Here is a 19027-nt window from a genome sequence, read left to right on the forward strand (position 1 = left end):
CTCTCTCTCTCTCTCTCTCTCTCTTTCTATCTATCTATCTATCTATCTATCTCTCTATCTATCTTTCTTTCTATCTATCTATCTATCTATCTATCTATCTATCCTTCTCCTCCCCCCCTCTCTCTCTCTCTCTCTCTCTCTCTCTCTCTCTCTCTCTCTCTATCCATCTCTCCTTTTGTTTAATACTGTCACATTCCCCAAAGTCTCTGAGATTTCTTCCAAGATTTCCAGACCGTATGTTTCTCACTTTGATGAATCTACACCTTAACACCTTATGCATCGCACCTGTTCTAAAACAGTAATATATAATGCCGCCAGGTAGAAGGAAGATTGAAAATTCCGGAAGCACCATAAAACCGCCGTCACATTCCATAGCTTAACATCTTTATATATAGATTATGTACAGATTTACTATAAGATCAGTTATGTTAGTTTTCCATACAAAATATAGCATCCTGCTCTTCTCAGTGTAAAATTTAAAAAGTGAAGTCATGGAGCATTTTGACAAAGACAAAGCATAGAAAGAATGATGTTGACGTCACTCAGCTCTTAATTATTGTTTTTAGACAGTCATTTTAGTAATCAGTTCTCATCATAATCAAAATCAACAGCATCCATTTTATAAAATTGATGAGAAACTCGTTAAAAAATTACAAGATTGTAGCCTGTCTTTCACACGTGCTGGTAATCTAAAAGCCTTAGCATTTTAGATCTCGGACATTTCAAAATATTTCACACCAATTATTAGTAAATATTATGGCAAAGCACATCGTTATAATCCAGTTACATGCTTTATACTTCAAAATAGTGGTGTGATAAATGCTCACAAAATGGAAGGCCAGATTGTAGGTATGTATTGAAAATCACTAGATATATTATTCATGTTTGTATTGAATTTTATGTTTAAAATAGATTTCCATGACAGCAATTTCTTTTTAATAATAATATAATAAATTAATTATATCATAAACATATATAAAACTGAGAAATTAAAAACCACATCAGTAGTAATATAAAAAGCATGAGAAACCGTTGTTAAATTGTTAAGGCAAAAATTGCATGATCAGCAGTTTATAACAATAGTGTGTAAGTGTGTTATAGTATTACACATGTGTAATAGGTGTGTCAATTGTATTATTGTTGTGTTTTGTACACACTTTGCAGTTATTTTTAATTGTATTATTGTGTGTTTTACACACTTTGTAATTATTAATGTCGTTAATATAAAAAAAAAGAAAGAAATAAAAAAACCCCAACAGACTTTGACTTGAAATATTTTGACTAGAAAACTTTCATATCAAGCATTTTAATCAGAAAACTGATGTTATACGATTTGACCAGAAAAAGATTTTTCTTCGCCTTTTGGGGTTAGAAAAACTTTTTTTTCATAAATTTGGGTAAAAAACAAACAAAAAACCCCATTAATCTTGTCATCAAAATATTACTAAACACATATTGACAAGAAAACTTTTATCTCACATATATCGACCGGAAAACTTTCAATTCATATATATTTTGCCTGAAAACTTTTACTTCAATTATTTTGACCAAAAATATATTACTTCAAGTATCTACATTGGTCAGAAAACTTTCAATTTATATATTTTGGCTTGAAAACCGTTATTTTATAATTTTGACAAGAAATTGTTTTGCGTTGAGGACAAGAACACGTGCATTTCATAATTTTTGGGGAAACACACACACACACACACACACACACAGACACACACAAAACATTGATTTTATCATAGCAACAAATTTCTACTATATTTTGGTTAAAAAAAAAACCTTATAATTTCATACATTTTGGCTAGAAAAAATTTAATTTCCTAAATTTTGATCCTAAAATGTTTATTTCACAGTTTTTTTGACTGATATTTTATATAACACATTTCGGGCTATGAAACTTTAACTTCACACATTTTGGCCTGAAAACCGCTACATCGTACATTTTAGCCAAAAAAATGTTACTTTATATACACATTTTTGCAAGCAAACTTTTAATTCATGTCTTTTACCCGGAAAACCGTTACTTCATACATTTTGACCAGAAAGATAACGTTTCATACATTATATGGACAGAAAATTTTCATTTCATCAATTTTGGCCAGTAAATTTTTATTGTACACAATTTGGCCCGAAAAACTTTTGCTTTTACTTTACAATATTTTTTTTTTGGCCCAAAACTTTTACTTCACACATTAGGATAAAAAAAAAGCAACAACAAAAAGCTAGTTCATAAAATTTAGCTATAAACGTTATGTACATAGATATTATTCAGATATAAAATATTGCGCCATAAAATTTATCCTGAAAACTTTCATTTCAAACATTTTGATTAGAATATTTTTCTCATACATTATAGCGTGTACAGCCTTCATTCCATTAATTCTTTTTCATTATAAAACTAAATTTCATAGATTTTGAACAGAACAGCCTTATTTCATAAATTTTGACCAGAAACCTTAAACTCTAACTTTACAATTTTCTAGTCACGAAAATTTTACTTCACACGTAATTGGTTAGAAAACTTCCATTTTGGTATTTTTATCAGATCACTTTTGTTTCCTGTATTTGGCGAGAAAATTTTTACTTCACTCATTTTGGGTCGACGTCTAGCACTTTATTACCCGAATTTTATCTTCCGGGTTGGTTTTGGTTTTGGTTTACTAAACTACTAAGTAATTCAAGCGACCTTTGGAGCTATAACAGTGTAAAAGAGAGGGTTGCAATCCAAATGCAGGTTTGGTAAACTGTTTTTTCATTGGAAATAGTTCGAATCTTACACGTTTTGGTGAGATTTCTATTTCATATCCCTTATCTTATCTTTTGGGTGACATTGACCTTGGTTTTGGTTTTGATTTTGGTTTTGGTTTACTAAACTACGAAGTGATTCCATCGACTTTTGGAGCTAAAAGAGTGAAACAGAGAGGATTGAACTTCAAATGCAGGTTTTGAATAACCTCTTCCGAAACCATTTAGGTTTTGTAAGGAGTATTTTTTTAAAAAATAGGTTGAACTAGGGTTTGAACTGTCTTGTTCAAGGATAGCCCGCACGCCTGTAGTTGAGGCTATTTGGTCCCTGCCGGGGAGAAGAACAAAGGTTTACTCATAACCTTTGTGGGATCGACATTAATCATGTCATTGATAATTTTAGAAGGACGACTGAAAACGTTATACTTTAATGGTAACATAATAAAATTGAAAATTATGGCAAAACTTTGGGTGTCGTATCCGACATCGCACCTCTACAACAATTGTAGGACATCTCTGCTTCTGTCTGTAATAATATAGGATCACCAGTCATATCTGCTATGTCTCTACTCTGTCGATGGTAATTCTGCAGGGTAAGTAGTCAGCACTTTGAAAATTCAAAACTTTCTGCCTTTGTCAAATTCTCGAGAAGGCCTCAAAAAGCGAAAAGACATGGAAAAGTCTTTTATTTTGTAACGGTTTCAATAATTTATGATACAATACATTTACAGAAAAACTATTACTACACACGTTTTGTCAAAAAAAAGTTTCATTTACCTTATGAAGTTCTAGTAGAAAACATTTTATTTTCTCACATTTTGGTCAGAAAAAGTATACTTTACATTTTTTGGCCAGACAAATGTTACTTCGCAAAATTTTGCCTGGAAAATTTCGTTAATACAATTTATCCTGAAAACTTTTATTTCAGTGGTTTTGACTTTCCTACAATTTTGTCAAAAGAATATTCTAAATATATAATTTTTGACCCCCTAAAAAATTGTTTACTCCATATATTTGGCCAGAAAACATTCATACATTTTTGCTGGCAAACGTTCATACAATTTTTAACCAGAAAACTTTTACTTCACACATTTTGATTAGCAAATTAAATTTCATACAATTTTTTGATAGAATGACAATTTGGAGAGAATATGTATTCTGATCTCATAACCGTTGGTCATAATATTATTATATTTTGGTCAGAAAACTTTTACTTTACACATTTTGACTAGAAAAATTTAATTTCATACAATTTTTGACAGAAAATTTTCATTTCATAATTGGGTCAGAACATTATTACTTTTCACATTTTGATTGGAAAACGTCCATTTCAGACAATTTGGTCGGAAAATTATTGCTTCACATATTTTTGTTAGAAATAATACTTCATTCATAAACTTTATCAAGATACTACTACTACAAACATTTTGGTCTAAAAACATTTCATTGCATAGATTTTGGATAGAAAGTATTCATTTCATACATTTTTACACGCATACTTTTATTTTATAAATTTTGGTCAAAAAATGTTTTACTTCACTCATTTTGACCACAAAACTTTTAATTTTTATTTTATTTTATTTTATTTTCACCACACACTATTTTGATCAAAAAACTTTAGTTTTATACATTTTTGTCATACAGTTTGTATTTCATAAACTTTGACCTGAAAATGATTACTTCCCAAATGTTGGTAAGAAAACTTTAACTTCACATTTTTAGCCAACAATGTTTTACTTCAAATGTTTTGGTTAGGAAAATTTTTGCTATCAAGCTTATATCTTATAAATCTTAGCTTTAAAAAAATCAATTACATCACACACAGTTTGGCTTTGAAAAAAATTAATTTCTTAGGTTCAATTGATACATTCTGTCCTGAAAACGTTTATTTAATAAATTTTGACCGTCTTGTAAATCGCCATTAGGTATTACTACACATTTGACAGATGTTTTTGTATGATATTACACTACCGCCTAAAAGACTGCACGTCTACGTCTTACACATTGGGTGTTACTGATCATTTGGGTTATCATCTTTAAAAAATATAGCAGCTGTTAGGACAGCGTTTCACTTGGATAAAATATATTATCTGCTCAGATCGATAAAATTTGAGGAAAAAACACCTGCTGCTATCTAAAAGTGTTGTGGTATCAAATATTTAAAAACTTCGACAATGTTACTGGAGAAGTACAGTAAATATAGTGTCAAACCTTGAAAATGTGCGTTAAAAACATTCATGGTTTAATGTCATAAATAGAGATAATGTATACCTGGTTTTATAAAATTTACTATTCCTACACAAAATTTTTGTTACATTTTCAATTAGGTTATGTCTTGGTATGATAACCATAATTTAGGACATGAAGTGATGGAATTGTCTTTTCATTTTTTTTTCATCAAAATCTATTTCACGACGTGAGTAACTTGGCAAGGGCATGTTATTGTATTAAGTAATTGATCAATCAATATTGTGTATTGTAATGATTGTTGTGTTTCATTTATTTATTTCTTGCTACGAAAAAAAATTCAAGTCCATGATACAAAACACGAAACCCGCCGCATGTTGAAAATGACGGGTACGAGTATTATGTCAGACAAGAATATTTTTTATTAAAAAGCAGCCAAGTTAAATAAGTCCGTGTGTTAAAAGTTTTTAGAGTTTTGCAAAAGCTTTTGTCATCAATTCTTTTTAGTTTTGATTCAGATGTAAATTTTTCATTAACACAATCAAAGTGTTTCCAAACATGATATTGGGTAAAGAGAATATGACTGTAAAACATGATATTGGGTTTAACTTGTGTGGACACATGGAAATTATGTATTTCTATTTAATTGATCCTACGTGAAATTTCAATGAAAACATTCACCTCCGATTGCACCCATCTACTAGTCGTATTCACATAGTGAAGAGGTTTTAATTTGTCGATGGATAGATTGTCTAACTACCAAACCAAAACGTCTTGATTTCGAATTCATGTTCTAATCTCTATACCGGAGGTTTCTACAATATCAACATTGTCTACGGGGATTGTATGACGTCATCTCATTTATTTTACCAGACCTAGACAAGAACGCTACCTACTTTAATTGCATTATATAAAATTCTCCGTCGTCTTTTTAAAAAATAAAAGCAAATGGCATTTAAGACGGAAATTACAAACTACAAGACCCGCTTTAGAAAAATGACCCAAGAAAAAAAAAAACACAGCCATACATTATAATTCTTCCATCCCAGTACAGTAAATCACTGGAAAAACTACATAATTCTTTAAATTGGTTGTTTGAGACGACATGGGTGACAGCAAACAGACACTTTGTTGCTAAATTCACCAATTAACCATGTGTCGATTTCATATGGTGATCCCTTTCGTTGATAAGTATCCAATGAGGCGAGATAATCAAAATTACAGTCACAGTTACTTAAGTTGATAGTATAGTATTTTTTTTCTATAACGTTTTCGCGAAGTCTTGTGATGAATGACTAAATAACTCGAACTAATTATTTAGAGCAGCTGTATTCCATTTATTGAATTAGACTGTAAAATATGAAGAAGGAGGGGGGTTACACTTGGAGATGATCATTGTTAACAAATCATCATTGTCAATTAGGTGATAACACGAACGGAATATAGATGTACCAATAAGACGTGACGAGTGACCGAAGATTATTCCCCTGCCGTCTGTTTTTACGAGTATCGAGTGTGTCATAAGACAAGGAAAGCAAGAAAACAACGAAGTGTTTTGCTCTCGACCATGTGTCGTATTCACACAACGATTCTTTATTGATCAAATTGTAAGGCGCCTATCTATCGCACGAAAATGTCTCAAGTTCAAATCCGAATAGAGATGCGAGATCTATTATGAGTAATTTTGAACCTATGATTATTATTATTCTAAAATATATCAACATTGTTTAAAGTGAGTGTTATTAACTTATTGTGAAATTCAATACAACAACCTTGTCGGTTTCATGAAAGTTTAACAGCCTGTTGAAATAAATATGTGAGGAACAAATGGATCTTTAATCAATACAACGCAATAAGTCTTTTTTTTTTACTATTGATTATGTTTCATCTTTTTTCGCTGAGTAAGCTTTCTGCGCGATTATGGGCTTTCAGAGAAGACAGGAATCGTAAGAAAACGACGAATTGTGTTGATCACGACCATGAGTCGTGGTCGTGATCACATACCGATTCTTTATTGATCAAATTGTAAGGCGTCTATCTATCGCACGAAAATGTCTCAAGTTCAAATCCGAATAGAGATGCGAGATCTATTATGAGTAATTTTGAACCTATGATTATTATTATTCTAAAATATATCAACATTATTTAAAGTGAGTGTTATTAACTTAAGTGACGGTGCATCTTCGTATCTATTCACGGACATTACATTAGGACAATGACATTAAAACATGGACTTTTTGTTATCTATTTTTTAAATCTTATCAATATAGCTATCGCACATCTAAGACGGCAATAATTACAAAGTGTGTAAAACACACAACAATAATACAATCAATACAAGGATTAGATATATCTTATACTATAACACAATTACACTGTAATAAAATAATCATAATACATATTTTTCTCCTGCGCATGTATGTTAAGAAATAATTACAAAGAGTAAAAACACACAATAAAATTTAAAAATAACTACAAAGTGTGTAAAACACACGGCAATAATAAGATTAACACAGGTTTTACATATATATCTTATACTATAACAAACTTACACACTACTATAATAAAATGATAATACATATTTTACAATTTAATAACGGTTTCTCCTACACATGTATATTAACGACATTAATAATTACAAAGTGTGTAAAACACACAATAATACAATTAAAAAATAACTGCAAAGTGTGTACAAAACACAACAATAATACAATTGACACACCTATTACACATGTGTAATACTATAACACACTTACACACTATTGTTATAAACTGCTGATCATGCAATTTTTGCCTTAACAATTTAACAACGGTTTCTCATGCTTTTTATATTACTACTCACATCGATATGATGATAAAATATATTATAATGAAATAGATACTAGGGGTCTAAATGATATGCCCTATAGAAAAGTTCCAGTTTTCTGCAGTAATATTTTACTTTGCATTCTTCAGGTAATTCAGATGGAGATACGAACGACAGGCTACAGCTCCCTGTTAAGTCATGACGGCAGTTTAGGCTATTGCGTCTCAGAAGATAAACGATTTGGGAAAGTTTAGACAAGCAACCACAACGATGTCTCGAGAAAGTCATAACAAACTGACAAAAACAAGAAAAAACGAAACTATTGTTTTCAGAAGGAACACATCGTTAAAACTTTTTTTTCCAAGAAAACATTGATAAGTCGGTTATTCAAATCACACTTTTTTGTGACTTACAAGCAGTGAACCACAGTTTTCTTTTGAAATTTGATTATTTTCTTTAGGTCAATATATTATTTATCGAGTGCCTATTAATTAATTTAGTCTGTACCATGGCTTCAACATTTATTCTACTTATTGTAATCTGATCTTTATGTTTCATATGTTTAAAGAGTTAATATTTGTTAGTTATTTTGGGTCTTATTTTTCATTCAAAAAATATGATTAAAATATTTTTAATGCTTTGATGAAATAGATAGTGTTTATTTTTTTATTTCTTTACATTTTGCTTGAGTGTGTTGAATTTCGTTTTTTCTCAGGGGGAGGGAAAGGGTGGTGAGATGTTCTCTGTCTACTTTTTACAGCAGTTCTATAATATTCTTACTGTTTTAAGTAGGCTTACTTATCATGGTATAATCATATCTTTATAATCATACCGGCTTCATTTACCTATAATATATATATATATATATATATATATATATATATATATATATATATATATATACATAAATATGTACGTCACTCAGGTCTTTGTTATTGCTTTTTGCCATCCTGGTTTATGAGTAATGCTCACTAAACTGTATTAACCAGACTAAAAACGACCAATAATACACATAGTTTTGTGTGTTGGTCGTAATGTTTCGGATAGCAATGTTGTGATCTTCTTAGCCAAGCGCATATTATAACTGGTTTCTCTTGCTATAGATAGTAGCGCTTGGCTAAGGAGCTCATAACATTGCCATCCGGAAGTATAACGGATCAACACACAAAACTGTGTGTATCCATGAACGTTTATAGTCGGGTTAATACAATTTAGTGAGCATTACTCATAAACGCGGATGGCAAAAAAACAATAACAAAGGCCTGAGTAACGTCATCTTCGAACTATCTATATAACTGTTTTCTCTTGCTATACTCTTACTTTGAAGAAAAAAGTGAGTTTCTGTACCACCCAGATATTCTGCTCCTGCTTGTTTGTGTTCCGCGTACTCTCCGTTTCACCAATTTTCCTTGAGGTTATCATTATCTCGAATCTTGGAACAACAAACAACAAGTGCATGTTTTGTTGCTCGTTATCTTTGCTATCTTTGAAAACTGATAAAGATCTAGATAGCACGTGGCTTATGTTAGTTTATTGTTTGTCTTTTTATTTAGACAGTCAAAGAAGCAATTACACTTTATGTCAAAATGAACCTAAAGTAGAAACAAAAAAAATTGGTAAAATGAAAATAAAAAAAAAGAGAAAGAATAGTTCCTCAAAACCGCAAGGCTCGAAGAGTCGGAGTTTAACCCAATTTCTATATATATAAACAATGACAAATGCCTGCTGCCGTTTGGATATGACGTCAGTTCTTTTTGTCAGATTTAACAGATCTGGCCTTCAATCACCGATGGATGACACAGCAGTTAACCCGTTAACTGCTGTATTCCAGGAAAAACTCATATTCAAAAATTTGGTGGCCAGAAAACTCGTCCTTCAAAATTGATCGTTTAAATAGCCCTTATCTTAGCAAACACTCTCAAACCTGGGACGTCTAGGAAATGTAAATGTTGCTGCTCGAAGCTCAAAGAAATAAATTACAATGTGAAATTGAATGTAAGCTTCAATTTAACAAAAGAAAACAGATGATGTGGACGTTTCGGGTTTCCGCTTTATCAAGACAACAGGATGAATGAAACACTACAGACGAATTAAATATAAAATGTTATATTTCCCCCTCCCCCAATAGGATTAGATAAAAGTATTAGATAGTATTTTAATATATTCGTCTGTATTCATCCTGTTTTGTTGATAAAGGGGGAAACCGAAACGTCTACATTATCTGTTTTCGTTTATTAAAAGTGAAGCTTACATTCAATTTCACTTAATCAAAATAAATACAGCTGCATAAAAGATATAACCGTCAATCAAATGTTATACATGGCTTAATTATTGATAATGATTACGATAAAATGTTATATTGTCCCTCTTCCCCAATAGGATTAAATAAAAGTATTTGATAGCATTTTAATATGTTAATATCATATCAACAATTATTAAACATCAGTATCAAAAATGTTTATACCATAAAATAATTCCACATAGTCCAATAAGGTAATAATATGATATCATATTAATACACCCTGAGGCCAAATTATCTGGATAGGTATAGCAGGTAATACTGTATTCAAAACTCATACTTTAAATAGCAATAACCCTTTGCTAGCGTAGCAGGCTTTTACTCTGCTAAATAAATTTTCTAATTTTTGTACCAACTTATCATTAACAACCGTTAACATTGAAGCTCAATTCATATGGTTGCCATATTACTCCTTTGTGAAACCGTTTAGAGCTGCAGTTATAATAATTAGATAAATGATGATTAAAAAAATGTGACACCCCGTCTTCAAAGGGTAATATAATGTCGGATTTTTGTATTCATTTAAGTGTTGAAAATATAACTTACTGAAAAAAATATATTAGTCTTTTGCTTAGTTTTATTTCTTATCATCTTCAATTTGAAATTCACTTTTTTTGTATTTTGTTCACTCCGACACAACACCAGAATGTGGCGACGGGTCGCATATTACATGATGATGAGAATTCGGTATGGTGCGGCTATGTGGTCTTGTGGTATGACACTCGCTTTTAGTTCGGAAGATCAAGGGTTCGAGCCTGCCTCGGTCGGCGCATAGTTGAGTCCTTGGAAAGCGCTCTTTACTCACATTACTCACCGTACTCAGGTGTAAAATGAGTACCTGACAGCATTGTCTCTGTCCAAAAAATGTAAAATATCGCCTAACAGGAGTCATGTCCCGTCCTAAATGTTAAGTGTTGCTGTGGGCCAGGAACCCATTGTAAATCGCTTTGAGCACATTTAATGGATATTGCTCTATATAAAAGATCTCCTGAGTCAAGAAACAGCCGTACATTGAAATAAAACTCATCAAAAACATTGGCCAGATAAGCCGACCTTCAATAAATATCGATCTAGCACAATTTTAAATATACTTACTTACTTACTTAGGCCGCCCCTTGGGTCGCCCAACATGAGATGCAAGTCTTCGCCATTCTGTCCTGTCCTCCATAAGCGTACGCAGCTCCCGGGTGTTGTCCATTCCTGTGTCATCTAGCAGACAATGTAAGTTTTATTCTGCCTGCCTCTGCTTCTGGTTCTCTCAGGTGGTTCCCATAGCATTTTAAATATACAACTCTCAAATCTGGGATTTAATTAAAACCCTGGGGATTCAGAGTTTGGGTTTTGTTTTTTTCCGAGATGAGGGTCATTTTCATTTTGATAGATCGATATTTATGAAGGACGAGATTTCTGGCCAATTTTTTTTTCTTCAGAGTTCACCAGAGTAAATGTCTATAAATACTATGGAAGGCATAGCATAAATACTTACATCAACTTAAGAAAATAAAGGAGCAGACACCTGTGTAAGATAAAGAACTGAACAAGTGTGTATGAAAGGTGCCAGACAAAGCAAGAAAGATAAATACAAGAAAAAAAAAACATCCCAAAAATTCAGTCGACCTTGACTGGGATCGAACCTCAGACCTTCTTGTTCTGGTAATCAGAAGGTCTGAGGTTCGATCCCCAGTTGAGGTCGCGGATTTTTTTTGGGATGGCTTTTTTTCTTGCATTTTTCTTTCTTGCTTTGTCTGGAACCTTTCATACACACTTGTTCAGTTCTTTATCATAAATACTTTTGTTTTGCGTTGGTTGATGAGGTGGTACATTCCAATGTCAATCACGGTACATTACCCCTGGTATTTTATCATTCCGACTTACAGTTTTTGTTATCATTGGCCAATAACAGAACTAATCAGACACAAGACGTCATAAATAACTTGTTATATGATTGACACCTCAACACCCTATATTAAATTAATTTAAAATCAATAAATATTCTGTTATATTCTTGTTACATTTACAATTCTAAGCATTTTCGCCATAATGAATAGAAAGTATAGAAATGTAACAGTGTGCTGCATTGTTGTCGATAGCTTTGCCGTACCCTATCTTTTGCTTTACAACAAAAGCAAGCAACGTTGGTCATGGTAGGTGACCAAAGAGGTGACAAAACTCTTGTCCTCGGATTTATGCCCTTGGATAAAGATATTGACATGCATATCTTTCCCTTGACTCTGGTGTGAACGAGGACCTAGGCATATCAACTAACGGCAAGTAAAGACCGATATTACAAAAAGACGACTAAGCCTATTTGGTTATATAGTCCTACTGGGAGGTGATTTGCACTGAATAAATTAGAAATTTGGTTCGATATTCCAGTTTGTGTGCGAAGTTGCACTGAAAAAAAATATAGAAATTTGGTTCTCGATTCCTGTGGGGAGGCGACTTGCACTGAATTAATTATGTTCTATATTTCCTGACTGGGGGGGGGGGGGGGGGGGGGGGGGGAGAGAAGTTTGTTGGGGGTTTTTTTTTTGCTGCAAATGGAGCATGATGAATCTGTTAAACTTGCATTAATTCTAAATTTTTATAAGATGTACTTATTCTAAGCGTGTATACTGCTGTCAATAAGCTGTGGGAAAATGTCATTTTAACAGAATGAAAGATCGGTTCATTAGTCAACTATGGCCGCGATCGTTGTCCTGCCTTGGGCAAGACATTTTAGACATAATTTTCAAATGACTCAAATATGAATGTGTACCAGGCTATTGATAAAGCCATGTGAACTAAAAAAAAAGAAGCCCCGTCTAACAGAGGAATTGTACTGTGTGAAATGGAGTTTAGTCCCATATACTCTAGACTTTAACATAAAGATCTGACAGATGAGGCTGATTTTTTGGAACGTTTTAATTCTTATGTTTTTCTTTCTTGCTTTGTCTGGTACTGAGTCATACACACCTTTCAGATCATTACTTTACACCAGAGTCTGCTCACTAATCTGTCATTTTAAACGATTTAACTCTCTCCTTACCAGCCATTTTCAGGATTTTCCCAAAACATCACACCTAACTAACACAAAAATATATTTTTTTATCACACACACAAAAAAAAAAAAAAACAATAGTAGTAATGTTCTTTCGATGCAAAATTAATGCACTGTTCATTTTCTTAAATTCTATTATGTACAAAAGAAATTTGAATAAGAAAAATGTTGGTTGTTTCGTAACGAAATGTGACGCGCGGTTTTCCTATACTTGGTAAGGAGAGGGTTTAGCATTGCAGAGAGAAATAAGAACGAAATGTGGAAATGTCCTTTTTGATTCATATTTGTTTTTAAATCTACCTTAAACTGGTTTGATTTTATAAATAAAATGTCAAAACGTTATTTATAATCCAAGAGTTAGCGTGAAATGGTTGGAATTCCATCATACCTTTTCCTAATAATTAGCCAGTGATAGAAAAGTTTTGACAGGTGAAAATTCTGGGGAAAGAAACTAGTACACAAACTTCCTGTCTTACCTATCGGCCTTCTCCCAGATTTCAAACAACAGTTCACCAAGTTGTCAATTTATTATTTTAATTCGGTGATTAGAATTTAACGGTTGGCAAAATAAACTCTAGCTAACAACTCATGGGCGCCATCTTTTAGAGGGTTGTATCTAGCTTAAAAAGATGGAGTCATTTAAAATGATGAAAACTTGAAATAAAGTGACGCTCGAATGTTATACAACATTTCAGATTGTATAGTACCAGCAGTAGCAGTATTGAAAAATATAAAATTAAAAAGGTGGAACCTAGAAACTGAGAGAGGCGTAGTGCAATTTCTTGGCTGTTTGATGGATGGTTTTCACCTTAATTTTCATTTGTTTACAATGGTGGTTGTCGTTATTGTACGTATGTAACATTAATCACAGATTAGCGATATGTCATTGTAATCGCTAACTAGTATCCAAAAATAAAAAAGAGGTTTTTGCGGACTGATTTATTTGTTCCTCCTCCACTTCCTTTTCCTCCTCCTTCTTCTTCTTCTCCTCCTCCTCCTCCTCCTCCTCTTCCTCTTTGTCCTCTTCCCTCTCCTACTCCTCTTTCTCCTTCTCATTGCCCTCTCCTTTTCCTCCTCTTCCTCCTCCTCTTCTTCTTCTTTTTCTTCTTCGTCTTCTTCCTCCTCCTCCTCCTTCTCATCTTCCTCGTCCTACTTTTTCTCCTCTTCGTCGCCATCGTCGTCGTCGTCGTCGTCCTCCTCCTCCTCCTCCTCCTCCTCCTCCTCCTCCTCCTCCTCCTCCTCCTCCTTCTTCTTCTTCTTCTTCTTCTTCTTCTTCTTCTTTCTTCTTCTTCTTCTTCTTCTTATATATTATTTTATTATTAATTATTATTATTTATTATTATTATTATTATTATTATTATTATTATTATTTTATTATTATTATTATTATTATTTATTATTATTATTATTATTATTATTATTTATTTTTATTTATTATTAATTATTATATTTTCTTTTTTCATTTTTCTTCCCCCCCCCCCTTGTCTTCTTATTAAATTTTCGTGCTCTCTTCTTTCCTTTCCATTTTCAGTATACTTCTTATCTCCTTCCCTCTCGCATCCTCTTAGTCTTCCTCCTCTCCCTACCTAAACAAATTATTTAAGACAATGCCAAATGAATGAACATTCTTCTTGGCTTACTCCATCTCCCACACGAGGACGAGACATATTGACTAATTAGGGGCCATTTCAATCCAGGGTATCCATTTAGTCTGGGTACTTGACGGTGATAAATCATTCCTATATAAACAATTAATTCCATTGAATCGGTGTTTAAAAGAATAGGACTTTCATAAGACGTAACCTCTTCTTCTATGAAGGATGACGTAATTTAACCTTGGGTCGCCTTGTCTTGAATGTTTACACATTAGGACTGAACGAATTATTTTGTCCTCCATTTCAAAATTTTCCAATTTGAAAAGCTTTTATCTCAACTAATACTGATCTCTCAGAGCGATTCTATAGCATAAAATACATGATATTTCATATTCTCCAAAATATTTAATTTTCATGCTTCCTACCCTAATTTGCACAATTCTAAGGCTTTGTTTTAACCGAAACCCCCCCCCCCCCCCTACTATAAGCGATTTTGAGAAAAATAAATTACATGCATCTTTAACTAAAAATATAATAAAGGACCTATTTTCAAAATAGCATCCTCGCCGGCGACTTTAACCTGCCAGACATCAACTGGGAAGTACTCACAATTTTAAAAAATAATAAAACCCCAATACGGTAGAGACACCAATGAGAAAATTATTGAACTTGTCCAAGAGTTCACCGTAAGTCAGATCGTTACAGAAGCAACAAGGAGAAAGAACACGTTTGACATCATATTAACTATATCCCCATGTCTAGTATACAAAGTGGCACGAAGCAGTAATTAAGATTAAACTAGATTTCTCTAAAGCGTTTGACATTGTACCACACAAACTATTACTATTAAAACTCGAGCAAAGCGGAATTCGGAATATTGGAGGTATTGAAACAAATCAGTCAGAGAATATGGAACAACAACCGTAAATTCTACTTTCTACTTAGGTTCAAGGATTGGCTTTTCAATCGAACGCAACAAGTTGTTATTGGCCGAAATTCAAGCGAAAAATGCAATGTCTTATCGGGAGTACCGCCAGGAACAGTACTTGGGCATTTATGCTTCTTGATATTTATAAATGATCTTGGAAATGAATTATCTCCACAAAACAAGGATTAAAAAGTTCGCAGACGATAGCCTTCTTTTCAGGACAATAGTTAGTAGCGCAGATACACATGAACTCCAGAAATATCTTGATTCCCTCCATACGTGGTCAGATACATGGAACATGAAGTTCCATCCATCAAAATGATATGTCATGTCAAAATCAAATAAGAAGGAGCCTTATACTCACAATTACACAATGCATGGTCATACCTTACAACATGGTGACTCCATAAAATACCTCATAGTCCATCTCAATAAGAAATCAAAGTGACAAACCCACATAGAACATATCATAACAAAGGCAAGTAGGATGCTGGGTTTCTCAAAAGGAACATAAATCAATGTCCACGGAGAGTTAAAGCCCGAGACGTACACAGCACTTATCAGGCCAATATTAGAATGTGCCAGCGCCTTGTGGGAGCCCTACACACAAAAAAGGAGACAGACAAGATTGAGAAAAATACGAAGAGCAGCTGCAAGATTCACAACCGGATGCAAGTCCAGAGACCCGGATTGGGTGACGTCCTCCCTTCGGTCACTCGAACGGAGACCATTGAAAAACAGGCGCAAGGTGTCTCGCATTGTTCATGTTACCTTACACAAATTCAACAACGACCAAAATGCTCCCATCATCATCCCAAACTACATAAAAAGCAAATCAGATAGGTACGTTACACATAGATACAATGCATCGCAATACATACAACCAATTACAAGAACAGACACATACAAACACAGCTTTTTCTCATGAACAATAAATAAATGACTGGAATGTCCTGCCACCGGACATAACGAACGTTGAGTACATGGAAACTTTCAAAACCGTTTTGAATGCACTCGCTCGTCAAAGTAATCTGTGACTGTTCCCTGTTTTGATTGGACGGTAATTGAATATTTGCAGTGATGGGCCCGTGGGACCTTTTGCAAATACACGCCATTGAAGATTGAAGATGATGTAAACCCGCTCTGAACAAAATGAATAAAAACTTATTCAAATACAAGCCATTGAAAATTGAAGATGTTGTAAACCCGCTCTGAACAAAATGAATAAAAGGTGTGTTGTCTGTGTGTGGCAATTATTCCTTGAGAATTGAATGTCCTTTGAGATTGTGACATAATCATCGACCTGCGATGAAAGCTGCCTGGGTTACATACAAATAAAAATTTCATGCCAACAGACTAAGATCCTATATAGTTTAACGCCAGTCGCATTACATTAACGGGATATGTCAGATGCGTCCACTTGAACTCGGCAATCAGACGGGCAGAAATATGCAGAGCACCTGATTGTCATAATGATCATTACAATCGTCATTACGAGAATCTTCAGCATTACTCTCGTTGTATTAGATTAGTTTACAAATATTTTAATTTAACGAGTGAATCTCTTCAATAACCTTTTTTATTGTAGGTTAAAAGATTTGGATTTTTAAAAAAAAGTTGTATCCAGTTAAAGCTTTTGAACGAATGTTGTACTGGAGTTGTTGCAAGCTGCAGTTTAGCAATTAATTTTTTTCCTGCTAAATTTAGAAACATGGATGGCGGTCAGCCATAGTTTGATACGAGCGGCAATAAACACCATGAAAATTATCGCCAATGGAATCAAACTATGAATGAGATTTAGATGTTCATGCCACAACTTTATAGCTCAAGCTAGATACATCAAGCTCGGGCAGGCCCACAAGAACCTCTTCTAGTGACTGTGAAGCGCAGAAAACTGTCTTGGTTTGGACACCATACTCGACACGATAGCCTGAGCAGGACAAACCTACATGTTCAGGGCACAGTCGAAGGCCAGCAGAAGGGGGCGCCAAAGGAAGATATGACTGGACAATATAAAAGAATGGACAGAGATGTCGGTTCCGGAGCTGCTACATAGGGCAAGCAACAGGCAGGCAAGGAGGAAGACTGTAACTTCTGCTTCACGCAAGTCCCCCGGTCATGGGATTGAGTGATGAATGAGTGATTATATATCAGAAACGCTATAAAATTTCTATGGTGGAACCATAACGAATTCTGTGACAGCCGAGCTACGGTAAAGCGTTAGGTTTATCAATAAAACGGGGCTAAATTAGATGAACTCCATTGATGCTAAATACTCACAACATCCGCAAGCTAGATATAACATACCATCACATAATACTATGTGTAACCTTGAACGTTTATATAGTCGGATTGATATAATTTAGTAAGAACTAATCACTTAAAAGGCTGTCTAAAAACAATAAACACGGGACTAATTGACGTCAATTTCGTTCCTTCTACAGAGACAATTCGGTGTTGCAACTTACAACACTAAACCAAAGCAAAAGCTCTCCAATGTTTCCTCAACACCCATTGGTGAAGTCCAAAAAGGGATTTGCAAACAGTTTTAAATATCTGAACAAGTGTATACGAAAGGTGACAGACAAAACAAGAAAAAAAATACAAGAAAATAAACCATCCCAAAAATCAGTCTGCCTAGACTGGAAATAGAACCTCAGAACTCCTGATCATCGGTATTCATGAGGTCTGAGGTTCGATCCCCAGTCGAGGGAGACTGATTCTTTTGGAATGGGTTTTTATCTAGTATTTTTCTTTCTTGATTAGTCTGGCACATTTCATATTATTATTATTATTATTATTATTATTATTATTATTATTATTATTATTATTATTATTATTATTATTATTATTATTATTATTATTATTATGCTAACGTACGGTTATCGAGGACCAGTACATATTGATTGAAGATGAGTATAAGGAAAAGAAAGAAGGCGAGAGAGGTAAAAGGGCAAAATAAAATAGGAATAGGGTACAAAACTGCCGCCCTCTGGAAAAAACATGTTATTAAAAAAATGGCTAGAAAACTCATCATTCAGTTATCCATCGAATAAAGTTACCCTTATCTTAGTTAAGGGTTAGATAAAGGTAATTAGAATCGATCGATATTTGAAGGACGAGTTTTTTGGTCAAAATTTTTTAACATGCTTTTTCAGAGTGCGGCGGCAGAATATTTTGGAGATAGTTTCCTGGCCGTGAATTACAAAAAGATATACCAAAAGGAAAAGTAATAAATAGTGTAGAAATGAAGATGCTTATGGCATACCAGATGTACATTATAAAAATTTTAACCCGGTTTAAATATCAATTCTAATAAAAACTAGAATGGAAACCAAGAGAATGCAGATTATAACTGATAAAATTGGATGTAAAATAGTCGCTTGGAACACAAATCCCATAAAGCCGGAGTTTATCC

At 33.5% G+C, this 19027-nt stretch overlaps 1 protein-coding gene and 1 long non-coding RNA gene across 3 annotated transcripts in view; one reads left to right on the forward strand and one right to left on the reverse strand.

Annotated features, from left to right (window-relative positions):
* The window catches only part of LOC144978284 (major egg antigen-like), an 84423-nt gene that overhangs the window by 64910 nt on the left and 486 nt on the right, over positions 1-19027 (reverse strand). The gene's annotated exons all lie outside the window — the stretch shown is intronic.
* LOC144977795 (uncharacterized) lies at positions 363-8388 on the forward strand. The gene is made up of 2 exons (XR_013646405.1): positions 363-849; positions 7897-8388. It is a non-coding gene; the product is annotated as an uncharacterized LOC144977795 (long non-coding RNA).

The sequence above is a fragment of the Berghia stephanieae genome, chromosome 8 (assembly GCF_034508935.2).
Source record: "Berghia stephanieae isolate SIO BIC M18660-M18661 chromosome 8, UCSD_Bste_1.3, whole genome shotgun sequence".
Taxonomy (NCBI): Eukaryota; Metazoa; Mollusca; class Gastropoda; order Nudibranchia; family Aeolidiidae; genus Berghia; species Berghia stephanieae.